Genomic DNA, 18,734 nt, shown 5'->3' with positions numbered 1-18,734 from the left:
GAATCTATTAAAATGGATATACTGCCCAAACTATAATATCTCTTTCAGACTCTACCAATAGAGATTAATCAAAATCAATTCAATGAATGGAACAAAAGGTTATCAAGATATATATGGCAAGGTAAAAGGCCTAGAGTTCGTCTCAAAACTTTGCAATTAGCCAAGGAAAAGGGGGGATGGAGCCTACCTTCTCTTAGAGATTATTATTTTGCAGCACAGTTGAGAGATGTGATATGTTGGTGCAACCCATCATATGACACTTAATGGAAAAACATTGAGGAGGGGATACTTCCCATCCCCACAGAGGCAATTTTGGCTGATAACAACCTACAAAGGTACATAAATACTATTGATAACCCATGGGTGAAATAGTCTCTTATAATAAGGAAAACTATTATAAAAGAATACAAACTAGAGGGAGATATTGCAATTCTTAAATGGTGTGCATATGACTCGGATTTTACACCGAATAAACTGGATGCTAGATTTAAGGACTGGACAGCTAAAGGAATAATAGTTCTTTGCAATGTAATGAAAGAAAGAACACTGTTCAGTTTTGAAATGCTTAAAGAGAAACACTTATTGGAAAAACAAGACTTTTATCGGTATTTACGGATGTGGCAGTATGTTAATAGGATGGTTAAAAATGTAACCAAGGCAAGTACATGTTTGACAGAGCTATTTAGAAAAGCATATAATTCAGATAACGGTAGTAGAATCATTTCAAGCGTGTATAAAGGTTTGTCAAACCTTAAAACACATTTGACTTCATACATTAAAACAAAATGGGACAAGGAAGGAGGGATAATTATATCTGAGGAAGAATGGACAATAATATGGTAGGTATCAATGGAAGTGTATCAGTTCACAGAAATGGAGGGAGTTCGGATGGAAAAACTTGATAAGACATTTTATTACACCCTCTCAGAAATTCCATTATGATAGTAACCTCCCTGTTTGCTGAAGAAATTGCGGAAATCAAAATGCAAACCATTATCATATTTTCTGGGAATGTCCCGATATCAAAGACTATTGGAGTGGGAGACAATGCCCTACAAGACATCTTTAAATGTGGAATACCCTTAGAAAGTAAGACCATATATTTTGGGTATATACCTCAAGAATGGTTGAAAAGAGATAAATATTTAATGAATATAACTGTTGGTGGCCAGTAAAAAGACTCTTAACAGGAAATGGTTATCACAGGAGAGTCCAACTTTAAATGCATGGATGGAAATTACAATGGACATTTACACAATGGAGAAGACAATAGCATCTGTTAATCATAAGTTGGAACAATTTGATTCATACTGGGGAAAATGGTTTAACTACATAACACCTCATAAGACATGATTTTATTCTCACAAATATGAATATGTGGTAAAAAAAGATCACTCCCTACTTGTACATAGTTTTCTCCTTTTGCTTGTATGTTCTTTCCTCTCTTTTCTATAAGTGTATACCTCCGATAAATATTATTTGGAGATTTGTGGCAAATATGACTGTATGATATATATGTACAGTATCTGAAACACATCTTATGGAAATGTTTGTTTGATGATGAACTTCAATAAAAAATAAATTATAAAAAAAAGAAAGTGTATTTAATTGGACATATACTGATGAAAGTGTATGTACTTGGAGATACCATTATGAAATTGTATGCATGTTTGTTTCATGCAACTGTAGGTGGTTTGCTGCGTGGTGTGGCCAAAAGGGTCTTTTCTGTACTGTATTATTAAATAAAAAATAATTGATTTGTTAAAATCAGGAGGACAAGAGAGAGGCTTTCTGAAATAATCAATAAACCAATAGTTTTGAATCAAATTCCCTTGTCTGGTGTATCAAAGCTGGGTGTGCCTGCACCCTCACCACCACCACCACCACCCCTGCACTCCTTCTCTCCAACCTGTCCAACGCCCAACTTGCTCCACCCTCACCATTCTCAATATCCTTTGCTTCTGCCAGTTTTACAAACTTGCTCGGCACTCCACATTAGTAATACAGTACTGTGCAAAAGTCCTAGCTGCATATATCTGGTCAAGACATTTGCAATGTACTGTAAATAAAGCTCAAAGCTAGACTATTACATCCTTGCTTCCCACCTCCACTTCCCTCTCCCCACCCCTGCCCTGTCCAAGTGCTCACTTTGTCTATAATAGATGATGGGGTTCAGTAACTTGCACAAACCCAATATAATTCTGGTTGCTTTCTGCTTTCTTAGCCTTTGGCTGTTCTGTCATCAAACTTAGAGAACTTTGGGAATTCACTGATATTCAGTTTTCTCATATTCTTTGAGTGTAAAAATACCAGACTGAGGAGATATATCAACTTAAACTCTATTATTCTGTGTATTATCATCTTTATATATTCAGTCTCCTTTTCCAGCACTGTGAAAATGCTGTTAATAGGTTTTTTCATTGTTTAATGTCTTGCCTGCATTCACCTTTAATCAATCTGTGCTATTCCTTCCCCTTCTCTTCTAACATGTTACTTTAAACAGAGAATGAGAGTTGTACAGCCTGATGATACTCGGGATAAATGGCTGTTAAACCGTGGCCACTTCATTAGATTCGCATGTACACCTGCTTGTTAATGCAAATATCTAATCAGCCAATCATGTGGCAGCAACTCAATGCATAAAAGCATGTAGACACAGTCAAGAGGTTCAGTTGCTGGTCAGACCAAACATTAGAATGGTGAAGAAATGTGATCTAAGTGACTTTGACCAGAGAATGATTGCTGGTTTCAGACAGAATGGTTTGAGTATCTCAGAAACTGCTGATCTCCTGGGATTTTCATGCACAACAGTCTCTAGAGTTCACAGAGAATGGTGTGTAAAGCAAAAAATACCCAGTGTGCGGCAGTTTTTTGGACAAAAATACCTTGTGAATGAGAGAGGTCAGAGGAGAATGGCCAGATTGGTTCAAGCTGACAGGAAGGTGATGGTATTCAAATATCCACAGTTACAACATTGATGTGCAGAAGAGCATTTCTGAATGCACAATACATCAATCCTTGAAGTGGATGGACTACATCAGCAGAAGATCATGAACCACTTATTGGCCACTTATTTAGGTAGATAAGATTTAGGTAGATTAGGAAGATCATGAACCACATTGGCCACTTATTTAGGTACAGGAGGTTGCTCATAAAATGGCCACTACGTGTATGTTATGAGCAGATCACCAAACTTAGAGAACTTTTGGAATTCACTAACATTCAATTTCTTCAAGTTCTTTGAGAGTAAAAATGCCAGTTTGAGGAGGTATTTCAACTTAAGCTCCATTATTCTGTAAATTATCATCTCCTTTACCAGCACTGTGAAAATGCTCAGTTAACATTTTTTCATTGTTTGATGTCTTGCCTGCATTCTCCTTTAATCAATCTATGTTAGTCCTTCCTATTCTGTTATTTTAAATGGAAAATGAGAGTTGTATGGCCTTAGATCCCTCAGAATAAATGGTTGTTATATCAGATTGTTTAAGTGATTGGATGTAGCTGGTTAAACTGATAAGAATTATTGGTTTATGTCATTGGCAGATGCCAATATGGACTAACTAGTTTTCATGTCACCGCAAAGTCACAGTTGTAGTTAAGAACAAAGATTAATTATTTCACAGAATTGCTGAAGAAAAGAAAGTTGACAGATTACTCTTTGTTTACAACTTATTCACCTCCAAGAATTTATAAAAATATGTAGTTGATAGTCCCTCAATTTAATAAAACTAAAGATCAACCAGGGAACATTGTGTTTTGCTTTTTTTTTGTTTCTTTCAATGCAACAAAGGGTTCTCAGATCTGATGCAATTTGGATTCTTATTGCTTCTCTTTCAGAAAATAGAAGAAACTCCTGTCCTCCATCAAACTAATGGCCCATCAGCAGAATCATGGAAATGCAATTATAAGCAAGCCTGCCCTAAGCATACAAACTCACGGTGTCTTCAGCAAAATAGAAGCAACATTTTCCCCACTACTCACAAGCTTTGCAGTGCACTGGTAACTGCTCTGTTCTGGACTGATGGAACCTGCCCAGTCCTCCACAGGATTATCACTTCTTTTCACGCAGTCCATCTTCATGGTACATTGCTTCAGGAAGACTAACAACATTGACAAGGATGCCTACCACCCTGGTCATTCACTTTTCCCTCTTCAACCTTCTGGGAGATGATACAGGAGCTTGAAAGCCTGGACATCCACACTCAAGAAAATAAGATCAGAAGATATAGGAGCAGAATTAGGCCTTTTGGCCCATTGAGCCTGCTCCGCCATTTCATCATGGCTGATCCAATTTTCCTCTCAGCCCCAATCTCCTGCCTTCTCCCTGTATCCCTTCATGCGCTGACAACTCAAGAATCTATCAACCTCAGCCTTAAGCATACGTAAGGATATGACCTCCACAGACACCTCACTATTCTGAGGATGTATCCTCTCTCACCATAGAAAACATCCTCTCCACATCCACTCTATCAAGGCCTTTCACCATTCACAGGTTTCAGTGAGGTCACCTCTCATTCTTTGGAATTCCAGTGAATACAAGCCCAGAGCCATAAAACGCTTTACATGTGACAAGCCATTCAATCCTGGAATCATTTTCATGAACCTCCTTTGAACCTGCTCCAGTTTCAGCACATCTTTTCTAAGATAAGGAACCCAAAACTGCTCTCAATACTCCAAGCGAAGACTCACCAGTGCTTAATAAAGTCTCAACATTACATCTTGCTTTTAGATTCTAGTCCTCTTGAAATGAATACTAACATTACATTAGCCTTCCTCACCATAGACCCAACCTGCAAATTAACCTTTAGAGAATCCTGCCCAAGAACTCTTGTCCCTTTGCACCTGTATTTTCTTTCCATTTAGAAAACCCTTTCATTTCTTCGACCAAAGTGCATGACCATACACTTCCCGACACTGTATTCCATCTGCCGTTTTTTTGCCCATTCTCCTTGTAACCCTCAGGATCAGCCAGCATGTGTTTGTCTAGGGGAAAACAACTCCTTGTCATGGTCCCATCTGGCTATTCCCGATCTTGCTATTACCTCAGTAATTGGGCCTCAATCCTCTCGCCTAATTTCCAATCACAACAAGGAGCTGCCAGTTCGTTGGTCGACTCTTGTATGAGTAACCTCGTTTCCTGGTTCTTTAGGACTGTCAGTTCTAAGTTCCGCATCGTTTCCTGGATTCGCTATGTAAACCTTGTCTCCGCGTAAAGACTCTCCTGGATACCTATCCCACGCTCGCTACGGTGATAACGCCTCATGTCTGTCCCCAGCCACATCCTTGCAACACTCCTGGCTCTGCCAAACTGAGAAATCTCGTTTGTGTGAATGCTGTGTGATTTAGATTGTGAGGACACTCAGTCCTTGTTTATTGTCATTTAGTAATGCATGCATTAAGAAATGATACAATGTTCCTCCAGTATGATATCACAAAAACACAAGACAGACCAAGACTAACTTACAAAAACCACATAATTATAACATATTACAATGCAACAATGCAAAGCAATGCCGTAATTTGATACGGACAGACCATGGACGTGGTAAAAAGTCTCAAAGTCCTCGACAGCCCATCATCTCACGCAGAAGGTAGAAGGAAGAAAAACTCTTCCTGCCATGAACCTCCAGCCCCGCAAAGCTTCCCGATGCTGCCTCTGAAAGCATCCGGCCACAGCCAACTCTGAGTCCATCCGAAAAACTTCGAGCCTCTGACCAGCCCTCCAACACCGAGCACCGAGCACCATTACTGCCAAGCGCTTCGACCCCGGCCCTGGCCGCCAAGCAACAGGCAAAGCCAAGGATTTGGGGCCTTCCTCTCCGGAGATTTCTCGATCACACAGTAGCAGTGGCAGCGAAACAGGCATGTCAGAAGTTTCACCAGATATTCCTCTGTGTTTCTCACGTCCGTCCCCATCAAAGCAGGATTGTGCACGGCCCCTACTTACAGATAACAGATATTCATTCCTGGAGTGGCTGCGTGCGCTGCCATCGCGCAGCCATTTTGCCCAGTTAGAAATCCACACTGCAAAATATCAGACAGTACACCATATGCAATTAAATGATTGAACTTTATAAATTTTAATCTGAATAAAAGGATAGTAAAGAAAATAAAAAGAAAAAGGGCCCATTTTAAGGAAAAATAGTCTACTGCACATCGTTGGAGCTCAGTGATACGGCTATTCATCAACCATCGGCCTCCTCTGAATGCAGCCGGCCCCTGGACCCACAGTCCTCTCTCTCCGGTGGTTTTCCAACTCTCTCCATTTGCGTCCTCTCTTTCTCCATCGCTCCCCAACAAAAGACCGCGAAAAACATGGCTCCCAGACACACAAGAAAGAACAACATTTCTCCCATTGGTTAACATACATTCCAAAGCTCTATTTGCATAACCCAAACATTGCTGCTACAGAGAAACCATTACATTAGCAGTGAAACATTACATAGGAGCCATTACATTAGCCTTAGCAGTGAAACCTTACAGCGTGTTACACTCTGCCCCCCCCCCCACCGAATTTAGTCATGTCCTCATGACGTTGAGATAATTTTCCAACCCTTCCTGCAAAACACAAAGCCACATCCAGATGTAAAAAGCAATGACATAGCTCCCCAACACAGTAGGGGTCACACTCTGTTCCCCTGGGGTTACGTAGGCCAGCCCATCTAGGGGTCTCCTAATTCTGAGACCTCCGCACTCCCTCATCTAACCCAATGGGAGAAGGGTCAGGAGTCTCTTCCTCAATCAATAGGGAGTTAGCAAAAGGCAACATATACCACAGAACCCGAGGAACGAACACAGAGCACTCACAGTCTGGGGTCTTGGCCAAGTGGTAACCACCTCTATCTTCGCTGTTAACTTCCCCCTTTTTCCTATAGTTTCTCCCCGGCTTGTCTCACAGGGACACTGGACATTATCGTCACCGGGAACATGTGCGCCAGGAGCATCCCCCTCGAGGTCTTCCAGGGTGTCCACTAAGTGGGCCTCGCCCTCAGGCACTCTGGGAAATTTGGGGGTCCTCATCACTCTTGTTACCTCCCCAGGTTGGACCACCAGTGGCTTCGACTGGGTGAACCATACAGTCCCTCGTTTAAATTCGGTATCGGGCCCAATGCAGCCACTACTTCCTCAAAAGCAGCTCGAAACATCGGGTACATGGACAATGTCGCCATAAAGCTCTCCCCAGCTTTCTCCTTGCAGGCCCCCACAAGCCTCCTCAGAAATGATGGAACTCTGTCTTTGAAGTCTTTGCCCCCAGCTATGGGAAACCCAACTTGTGACTCAGCCTGCTCAGCTATCTTCTCCTCCTCCCTGACAGTAAGGACAGGCCATGGCCCCGCCTCACCTGGGGCACTGATAGACACCGGCAGTCCCACTGCCGTTATGTCGGCACTAGTCTGAACTAAAACAAAGCCTGAGCCCGCCATTTTATCAAAACTCCATGCTACAATTTCAACTTCGCCAATAGCTTTAACCGTACTCAAAAATCAAATTAACAATTCATCCTGGGTACGAATATCCACCCCACTCAACACGCACGCATTAGTTACTGGTAACCCCAAAGGAGGTGCACTACCGCTCCACCCCAGCAGATTCCATTCCAGCACAGACTGAAACACACAACCCACTGGTTCAGTGCTCAGGGCAATCACGCAGCATCCCATGGAATCAATCCTGAACGTAGCCCCCACAATTGTGAGCCTCAGGCTTGGCCAGCATGTGTTCATCTCGGGGAAAACAACTCCTGGCCCTGTCAAACTGAGAAATCTCGTTTGTATGGATGCTATGTGATGTGTTGCTTGGTTACAAATCCACACCACAAAGTATCAGACAGTACACCATATGCAAGTAACTGATTAAACTTAATCTGAATATAGGGTTAGTGAAGAAAATAAAAAGAAAAAGGGCCCATTTTAAGGAAAAAAGTCAAAAGTGCATGTTGGAGCTCACTGCTACAGCCATTCATCAAACATTGACCTTCTTCGAGCGTCGCCGGCCCTTGGACCCTTGCTCCCAGTCCATTCTGTCCGGTGGTTTTCTGACTCTCTCCATTCGTGTCCTCTCTCTCCATCACTCCCCAACAAAAGACCGTGAAAATCTCTCTTCCAGACTCACAAGAAAAAAACATTTCTCCCATTGGATAACATACATTCCAAAGTCCTGTTATCTTTAGTCATAACCCAAACATTGCTGCTACAGATAAACCATTACATTAGCAGTGAAACCTTACATAGAAGCCATTACATTAGTCTTAGCAGTGAAACCTTACAGCATGTTACACCCTAATCTATGTAAGTCCTTCTCTAGCCTCTCTACTTCCTCAAAACTACTCGCCCCTCCACCTATCTTCATATTGTCTGCAAACTTTGCAACAAAGCCATCAATTCCATCATCCAAATCATTGACACTTAACTTAAAAAGAACTGGTCCTGACACAGACCCCTATAGAATACTGCTAGTCACCAGCAGCCGGCCAGAAAATTCTCCATTTACCTCCTGCCAATCAGCCATTGTTTTATCCATGCTAGAATCTTTCCTGTAATACCATGGGCTCGTAGCTTGTTAAGTAGCCTCATGTGTGGCACCTTGTCAAAGGCCTTCTGAAAATCCAAGGACACAACATCAACTGATTCTCCTTTGTCTATCCTGCTTATTATTTCTTCAAAGGTCAGTTTCTTCGATACTGACTACAGCCTATTTTATCATGTACCTCCAAGTACTTTGAGACCTCATCTTTAATAATCAACTCCAAAATCTTCCCAACCACTGAGGTCAGGCTCCTTTCTTCTGCCTGTCTCCCTTCTTGAAGACAATCTCTTCAGCTACCTCTTTCAGAACTCTGGAGTGTAGACCATCTGGCCCAGGTGACATCTACATTCAGACCTTTCAGTTTCTCAAGAACCTTCTCTCTAGTAATGGTAACTTCACACACTTCATGACCCCTGACACCTGGGACTTCCTCCATACTGCTGGTGTCTTCCACAGTGAAGACTGACACAAAATATTTATTCAGTTCGTTCATCAATCCATTGTTCCCCTTTACTACCTCTCCAGCATCGTTTTCCAGCAGTCTGATATCCACTCTGGCCTCTCTTTTACACTTTATGAACCCGAAGGAACTTTTGATATTTTCATTAATATTATTGGCTAGTTTAGTTTCGTATTCCATCTTTACTGTCTTAATAATTTTTTTTTAGTTGCCTTCTGTTGGTATTTGAAAGCTTCCCAATCCTCAATGTCCCCACTAATTTTTGCTCAATTATATGCCCTCTCTTTGGCTTTTATGTTGGCTTTGACTTCTCTTGTTAGCCATGGTTGTGTCATTTTGCCTTTGGAATACTTCTTCCTATTTGGGATGTATATATTCTGTGCCTTCCAAATTGCTTCCAGAAATTCCAGCCATTGCTGATCTGCCGTCATCCCTGCCAGTGTTCTTTTCCAATCAATTCAGGCCAACTCCTCTCTCATGCCTCAGTAATTCCCTTTTACTCCACTGTAATAGATCTGACTTTAGCCTCTCCTTCTCAAATTTCAAGGTGAATTCGATCATATTATGATCACTTGTCCCTGAGGGTTATTTTACCTTAAGGGGCAATTCTGGTTTTATTGCACAACACCCTATCCAGAATCGTTGATCCTCTAGTGGGTTCAACCACAAGCTGCTCTAAAAAGTCGTCTTGTGGGCATTCTATAAATTCCCCCTGTTGGTATCTAGCACAACCTTATTTTCCCAAACTACCTGCATATTGAAATTCCCCATGACTATCATAACATTGCTCTTTTAACATGCACTCTCTGACTTCCATTGTAATTTGTAGACCACGGCTTTGCTGCTGTTTGGAGATTCTCAACTCTAGCAAACTCGGGTGCCCCTCAGGTTCAGGTGTAGCTCTTCCATTTTTTACAAGTTGTACCTTTCGCAGAAGAGATGCCAATTATCTGGAAACCTGAACCCTTGCCCCCTGCACCAGTTCCTCAGCCATGTATTTATTTGCCAAATGCTCCTATTCTTATCCTCATTGGTGCGTGGCACAGGCAGCAATCCAGCGATTTCTACCCTGGCAGTCCTGCTTTTCAGCTTTCTACCGAGGAGTATTCATCAAAGGAGCAGTCATCAGAGTAGCATGAGTCAGAGTAGTAGGGCTTTGGTGAGGATGGGCCTAGGTGAAGTAAGGAGGTAAGTTACTTTCATATCTCTTTTTTACCCCTCTAACTTGAGAATAGTGGGTATGACTGCAAGGCCAGTTTTCTGTTCTGGGTGTCAGATGTGGGATATCTGGAACACTTTCAGCCTCCCTGATGGCCACATCTGCACTAGGTGCATTGAGCTGCTGCTCCTTAGAGACAGAGTTTGGGAACTGGAGCTGCAGCTCGATGACCTTTGGCTTGTTAGGGAAGGTGAGGAGGTAGAACATAGAACATAGAATAGTACAGCACATTACAGGCCCTTCAGCCCACAATGTTGTGCCAACCCTCAAACCCTGCCTCCCATATAACCCCCTACCTTAAATTCCTCCATATACCTGTCTCTTAAATTTCACTAGTGTATCTGCCTCCACCACTGACTCAGGCAGTGAATTCCACGCACCAACCACTCCCTGAGTAAAAAACCTTCCTCGAATATCCCCCTTGAATTTCCCTCCCCTTACCTTAAAGCCATGTCCTCTTGAACTGAGCAGTGGTGCCTTGGGGAAGAGGTGCTGGCTGTCCACTCTGTCTATTCCTCTTAATATCTTGTACACCTCTATCATGTCTCCTCGCATCCTCCTTCTCTCCAAAGAGTAAAGCCCTAGCTCCCTTAATCTCTGATCATAATCCATACTCTCTGAACCAGGCAGCATCCTGGTAAATCTCCTCTGTACCCTTTCCAATGCTTCCACATCCTTCCTATAGTGAGGCAACCAGAGCTGGACACAGTACTCCAAGTGTGGCCTAACTAGAGTTTTATAGAGCTACATCATTATATTGTGTCTCTTAAACTCTATCCCTTGACTTATGAAAGCTAACACTCCATAAGTTTTCTTAATTACCCTATCTACTTGTGAGGCAACTTTCAGGGATTTGTGGACATGTACCCCCAGATCCCTCTGCTCCTCCACACTACCAAGTATCCTGCCATTTACTTTGTACTCTGCCTTGGAGTTTGTCCTTCCAAAGTGTACCACCTCACACTTCTCCGGGTTGAACTCCATCTGCCACTTCTCAGCCCACTTCTGCATCCTGATCGATAGGAGCTACAGGCAGGTAGTCGCACTGAGGCCACAGGAGACCATCAGGAGTGGGAAGGGAGAGTATCAGTTAGTGGAGAGCACTCTTGTGACCATCCCCTTAACAATAAGCACTCCATTTTGAGTGCTTTTTGGGGAGACAACCTACCTGGGGGAAGCAACAGTGGCTGTTCCCTATGGCTCAGAAGGGTAGGGAATGGAAGAGGATGGTAGCAGTAACAGGGGACTCTATAGTCAGGGGGACAGATAGGTGATTCCGTGCATGCAAAAAAGAAACATGGATGGCAGTTTGCCTCCCAGGTGCCAGGGTTCGTGATGTTTCTGAGCACGTCCAAAATATCCTGAAATGGGAGGGAGAACAGCCAGAAGTCGTGGTATATATTGCAACCAATTACATAGGTAGGAATAGGGAAGAGGTCCTGAAAGCAGACTACAGGGACTTAGGAAGGAAATTGAGAAGCAGGACGCCAAGGTAGCAATCATGGGATTGCTGCCTGTGCCATGCGACAGTGGGTATAGAATCAGGTGGATGATAAATGTCTGGCTGAAGGATTGGAGCAGAGGGCAGGGATTCTGATTTCTGGATCATTGGGACCTCTTCTAGGATAGGTATGACCTGTACAAAAAGAACGGGTTGGACTTGAATTCGAGGGGGACCAATAACCTGGTGTAGAGGTTTGCTAGGGCTATTGGGGAGGGTTTAAACTAGATTTGCAGGAGGAAGCAAGTTGAAGTGCAGAGGCAGAGGATGGGGCAGTTGGTGCACAAGTAGAGACAGCTTGTAGGGAGATTATAAGGAAGGATAGGCAGATGGTAGAGCAAAGATGCACTCAGCCTGATGGTTTGTGATACGTCTATTTTAATGCAAGGAGTATCATAAATGAAGTGGACGAACTTTGAGTGTGGATCAATACATGGAACTATCATGTACTGGCCATTACAGAGACTGGGATGTCTCAGGGGCAAGAATGGCTGTTGAGTGTGCCAGGCTTTAGATGTTTCAAAAAGGACAGGGAGGGAAGCAAAGGAGGCGGGGGCGTGGCACTGTTGATCAGAGATAGTGTCACGGCTGCAGAAAAGGAGGAAGTCATGGAGGGATTATCTACTGAGTCAGTGTGGGTGGAAGTCAGAAACAGGAAGGGGGCGATAACTCTATTGGGTGTTTTTTATAGAGCCCCCCAATAGTAACAGGGGCATCGAGGAGTAGATAGGGAGGCAGATTCTGGAACAGTGCAATAATAATAGGGTTGCTGTGATGGGTGATTTTAATTTTCCTAATATTGATTGGCATTACCTTAGCGCAAGGGGTTTAGATGGGGTGGAGTTTGTTAGGTGTTTCAGATGTGAGGAGAGGCTGTACTTGATCTGGTATTGGTCAGGTGTCAGATCTCTTGGTGGGAGAGCATTTTGGAGGTAGTGATCATAACTCTATCTTCTTTACCATAGTGCTGGAGAGGGGTAGGAGCAGACAATTTGGGAAACATTTAATTGGGGTAGCTGGAGATATGATGCTATTAGGAGGGAACTTGGGAGCATAAATTGGGAGCAGATGTTCTCAGGGAAATGCACAGCAGAAATGTGGCAAATGTTCAAGGAGCATCTGCATGGCGCTCTGCATATGTTCCATTGAGGCAGGAAGGATGGTAGGATAAAAGAACCATAGTGTACAAAGGATGTGGAAAATCTAGTTTATAAGAAAAGAAAAGCTTACGAAAGATTCAAGAAACTAGGTACTGTTAGAGCTCTAGAAACTTACAAGGGTGCCAGGAAGAAGCTTAAGAACGAAATTAGGAGAGCCAGAAAGGGTCATGAGAAGGCCTTGGCAAGCAGGATTAAGGAAAGCCCCAAGGTATTCTGTAAGTATGCGAAGAGAAAGAGGATGAGCTGTGTGAGAATAGGATCAATCAAGTGTGACAGTGGAAAAATGTGTATGGATCCGGAGGAGATAGTGGAGGTACTTAATGAATACTTTGCTTCAGTATTCACTACAGAAAAGGAACTTGACGATTGTAGGAATGACTTACAATGGGCTGAAATGCTTGCGCATATAGACATTAAGAAAGAGGATGTGCCAGAGCTTTTGAAAAACGTTAAGTTAGATAAGTTGCTGGGACTGATGAGATGTACCCCAGGCTACTGTGGGAGGTGAGGGAGGAGATTGCTGAGCCTCTGGCGATGATCTTTGCATCATCAATAGGGACCGGAGAAGTACCGGAGTATTGGAAGGCTGCAAATGTTGTTCCCTTGTTCAAGAAAGGGAGTAGAGATAACTCAGGAAATTATAGACCAGTGAATCCTACTTTAGTGGTGGGCAAGTTGTTGGAGAAGATCCTGAGAGGCAGGATTTATGCGTATTTGGAGAGACATAATCTGATTAGGGATAGTCAGCGTGGTTTTGTCAAGGGCAGGTCACGCCTTACGAGTCTGATTGAATTCTTTGAGGATGTAACAAAACACTCTGATGAAGGTAGAGCAGTGGATGTAGTGTATATGGATTTCAGTAAGGCATTTGATAAGGTTCCCTATGCAAGGCTCCTTCAGAAAGTAAGGAGGCATGGGATCCAAGGAGATCTTGCTTTGTGTATCTAGAATTGGCTTGCCCACAGAAGGTGGTTGTAGATGGTTCATATTCTGCATGGTGAGCAGTGACCAGTGGTGTGCCTCAGGGATCCGTTCTGGAACCCATACTCTTGGTGATTTTTATAAATGACCTGGATGAGGAAGTAGAAGAAGATTCATTTTCATAGATGCTGCCCAACCTGCACAGTTCCTCCAGCATTTTCTGTGTGTTGGTTTGAATTTCCAGCATCTACAGAATCTATTGTGTTTATGCTCCACAGATGTTGCCTGGCCAGTTGTTTGTGTTTTGATATCATAGGATGTTCTTTCAGGCTGTTTTGGCCATTGGGGGAGGGGTTGGAGGGGGTGGGAATAAGCTCACACTGCGTATTAAATCTCCCAGTGGCATGTGTTTCATCTCCTCTGACAACTGTCCATCTCCAGGCCTTCATGTTTTCATGACTCTACTGACAGGAGAAGGGGCAAAGGTGGGTTACTGGCACCATAAAGCCAGTCTCTTCGGGCATATGGGGGCTCATCAGCCGTGATTGGCAGCTCATCTAAGAGAAGGGCCAGAAGTACCTATTCCACATGGTATCACTAAATAAAAAAATAAATAAATAAGAGGGGACCTCCCATTTGGAGGAGGGCATACACATGTGGACCACATCCTGTGCTTGATGGAGAAGGGGGCACCTTGACCAGCTGTGAACTCCACAGTCTAGGAGGGTCAGGGAGGGAGCCAATCTACCTCTCCCACACTCCTACCAGCTTCCTGACAGAGGAGTCATCACAGTAACCAAGTTGGGTTGGTTTGGGTTGATGGGCACTCAGTTCTGCCCTGTATTCAGTGCATGTCAGAAATAAAGTTTGTGGGCACACTATGATGGCGCCAGAAGCATGGCAGCCCTTGCAGGCTACCTCCAGCAACTCCTTGGCCTTCGCTGGATGTTGATGCAAAGTGAGGCATTGTCTGTATGTCTTAATGTTTCAATGTACATGTGACAAATAAAGCTAATCTTAAGAGGTTGCCACGATAGCGCAGTATTTAATGTAAGATCGGAGTTCAATTCCCATAAGGTTCTCCCTGTGTCTGTGTGGGTTTCCTCCCACATTCCAAAGATATACAGGTTAGGGGGTTAGTGAGTTGACATCGAAAGCATCCAAAGAAGGCACTAATAAGAGACAACTCATTGCCTGCAGCTCCCATGGGAATCATCAAATATTCCTATTCACCGCTACTACAGCTGAAATCCAGTCACAGCAATGGCTATTTCAGTAAGTACCATCATTTTAAAACATTTAAAAAATCAATCAATACTCAGAATCAATGGAGCCTGGACTGCAGACTCAGATCGTGAGTGCTGTTAAGAACGAGGAAGCGAGGAAAGCCTACTGGGCTGCAAGTAAGATCGAAACACCATGGCTTTAGACCCCCACTCCTGACTATCCTTCTAGCAAACGTACAATCTCTGGAAAATAAAAATTATGAGCTCAGAGCAAGATTGCTGTACCAGATAGACATCTGGGACTGCTGTGTACTTGGCTACACGGAAGTCTCGCTATCCTCCGCCGGTTTAGAAGTAGTGCTGCAGCTCAATGGCTTCACCATTCAGTGTAAAGACAGGACTGCTCAAGCTTTTAAAGGCAGAGGAGGTGGAGTATGCTTTTTATTTCAGTAATCGTGGTCCACAGATGTGGTGGTTCTGTGTCTCAATCCTACTCCTCCAACCTGGAATATCTGGCAATCAAATGTCACCATTCTTATCTGCCAAGGGAGTTTTCCAGTATCATCCTGGTAGCGGTGGACGTTCCACCTCAGGTCAATGTCAGGCTGACATGGGGGAGCTGAGCTCTGTGATCATCAGGCACAAAACATGCATTCTGAAGCCTTCCCAATCACTTGTGTGGGAGGTTAACCAGGCCGGCTTGAAGAAATCTCTGAACAACTATGACCACCTATCTATCTCCTGTGGAACCAGAGGAGCCAGACACCTGACCACTGTTACACCACCATCAAGAATGCTAAAAGTGCCATTTCATGCCAACGCTTCGGAAAGTTAAATCACCTGGCTGTACATCTACTCCCAGCTTATAGGCAGAGACTAGAGAGTGCAGCACCAGTAGTGAGGACCAAGAAGGTATGGACAAGGGAAGCACAGAAGTGCTTACAGGACTGCTTTGAGTCAGGGGACTGGACAATATTCAGGGATTCATCTTTGAATCTGAATGACGACGCCACAGTTATCACCTACTTCATCAAAACCTGTGTGGATGAGCGTGTGCCTTCGAGAACATATCCAAGCCAAAAGCCGTCAATAAGCTAGGAGATTCATACTCTGCTGAAGGCTAGATCTGTGACATTCAAGACCGGTGATCCAGAACTGTACATTAAGTCCAGGTATGACCTAAGGAAGACTATCTTAAAGTGAAAAAGCAATTCCGATTCAGGTTAAAGATAGAATAGGATGCACATCAGCTCTGGCAGGGTTTGCAGGCCACTACTTTCTATAAAATGAAATCTAACATCATGAATGGCTGTGATGCTTCACTCCCAGATGAGCTCAATGCCTTTTATGCTCACTTTGAAAGGGAGAATTAAACTACACTTAAGCGAATTCCTACAGCATCTGTGATCTCTGTCTCAGAGACTGACATCAGGAAATCTTTCCAGAGAGTGAACCCTTGCAAGGCATCAGGCCCTGACAGTTTACCTAGTAGGCTCTGAGAACCTGTGCCAACCAGCTGACAGGAGTATTCAAGGACATCTTCAATCTCTCACTACTGCATTTGGAGGTTCCAACCTGCTTCAAGAGGGCAACAATCATACCAGTGCTGAAGAAGAGCAGGGTGAACTGACTCAATGACTCTCACCCAGTTGCACTCACGTCTATTTCAAAAAAGTGCTTTGAGAGGTTGGCCATGGCTAGGATCAACTTCGGCCTAAGCAAGGACTTGGGCCCACTGCAATTTGCCTATCGTCACAATAGGTCTTCAGCGGATGCAACCTCACTGGCTCTCCACTCAGCCTTGGATCACCTGGGCAATAGTAATACTGAGATCAGGCTGTTTATTGACTAAAGCTGAGCATTCAGCACAATCATACCTTTAGTTCTAATCAAAAAGCTCCAAAAACGGTATCTCCTTCTGCAACTGGATCCTTGACTTCGTCATTGGAAGACCACAATCTGTGCGGATCGGAAACAACACGTCTTCCTCATTGACAATCAACACTAATGTACATCAAGGTTGTGTGCTTATCCCACTGCTCTGTTCTCTCTACACTCATGATTGTGTGGCTAAGCACAGCTCAAATGGCATCTATAAATTTGCTGATGATATAACTATTGTTGGCAGAATTTCAGATGGTGAAGAGGAGACATACAGGAGTGATACAGATCAGCTGGTTGAATGGTGTTGCAGCAACAACCTTGCACTCAATGTCAGTAAGACCAAGGAATTGATTGTGGAGTTCAGGAACACTAAGTCAAGGGAACACACACTAGTGTGTTCCCTTGACTTGACTCTGTGAAGAACAATAATTTCGGTTTGTATATTGTATACATTCTTTGATATTAAATGGAACAATTGAAATATGTCATTTGCATCAAATCAGATCAGTGAGGATTATCAAAGGGATCAAGAGTGGAAAGTGTGAGCAGTTTCAAGTTCCTGGGTGTCAACATCTCTAAGGAACTATCCTGGACTGAACATATTGAGGCAATTACAAAGCAGGCATGACTGTGGTTATATTTATTTAGGGTTTTGAGGACAATTGGTATATTACTGAAAACTCGCAAATTTCTACAGATGTACCTTTGAGAGCATTCTAACTGGTTGCATCACCACCTGACATGCACATTTTGGAAAAAGCTGTAGAAAGTTGTGAACTCTGTCAGCTCCATCATGCACACCAGCCTCCCCAGCATCCAGGACATCTTCAAACAGCGATGCCTCAAAAAGGCAGCATCCATCATTAAGGACCCCATCACCTTTCCATTGCTACCATCAGGGAGGAAGTACAAGAGCCTGAGACACACACTTGGCGATTCTTCCCCTTCAACGGATTTCTGAATGGATAGTGAACCCATGGACACTTCCTTTGTATTCCCTCTGTTTTTGCAAGACTTATTTTATTTGCTTTATATATACTTTTTATTGTAATTTATAGTTTTTATTATTATGCATTGCACTGTACTGCTGGTACAAAACAACAAATTTCACAACTTATTCCAGTGATATTAAACCTGATTCTGGTGACACTTGCCAGCATAATGCTCACTGATCTGATTTGATGCAAACAACATATTTCAATAGTTCAATAGTTCCATTTAATATCAAAGAATGTATACAATATACAATCCGAAATTCTTGTTCTTCACAGAGTCAAGTCACTTTTATTGTCATTTCGACCATAACTGCTGGTACAGTACATAGTAAAAATGAGACAACGTTTTTCAGGACCATGGTGTTACATGACACAGTAGAAAAAAACTAGACTGAACTACATGAAAAACAACCCAGAGAAAGCTACACTAGACTACAGATCTACACAGGACTATGTAAAGTGCACAAAAACAGTGCAGGCATTACAATAAATAATAAACAGGACAATAGGGAAGTAAGGTGTCAGTCCAGGCTCTGGGTATTGAGGGGTCTGATAGCTTGGGGGAAGAAACTGTTACATAGTCTGGTCATCAGAGCCTGAATGCTTCGGTACCTTTTCCCAGACGGCAGGAGGGAGAAGAGATTGTATGAGGGGTGCATGGGGTCCTTCATAATGCTGTTTCCTTTGTGGATGCAGCGTGTAGTGTAAATGTCCATGATGGTGGGAGGAGAGACCCTGATGATCTTCTCAGCTGATCTCACTATCTGCTGCAAGGTCTTGCAATCTGAGATGGTGCAATTTCCGAACCAGGCAGTGATGCAGCTGCTCAGGATGCTCTCAAT

This window comes from Hemitrygon akajei, chromosome 26 (assembly GCF_048418815.1).
Source record: "Hemitrygon akajei chromosome 26, sHemAka1.3, whole genome shotgun sequence".
NCBI lineage: Eukaryota > Metazoa > Chordata > Chondrichthyes > Myliobatiformes > Dasyatidae > Hemitrygon > Hemitrygon akajei.
Note: the sequence above shows the minus strand (reverse complement) of the source record.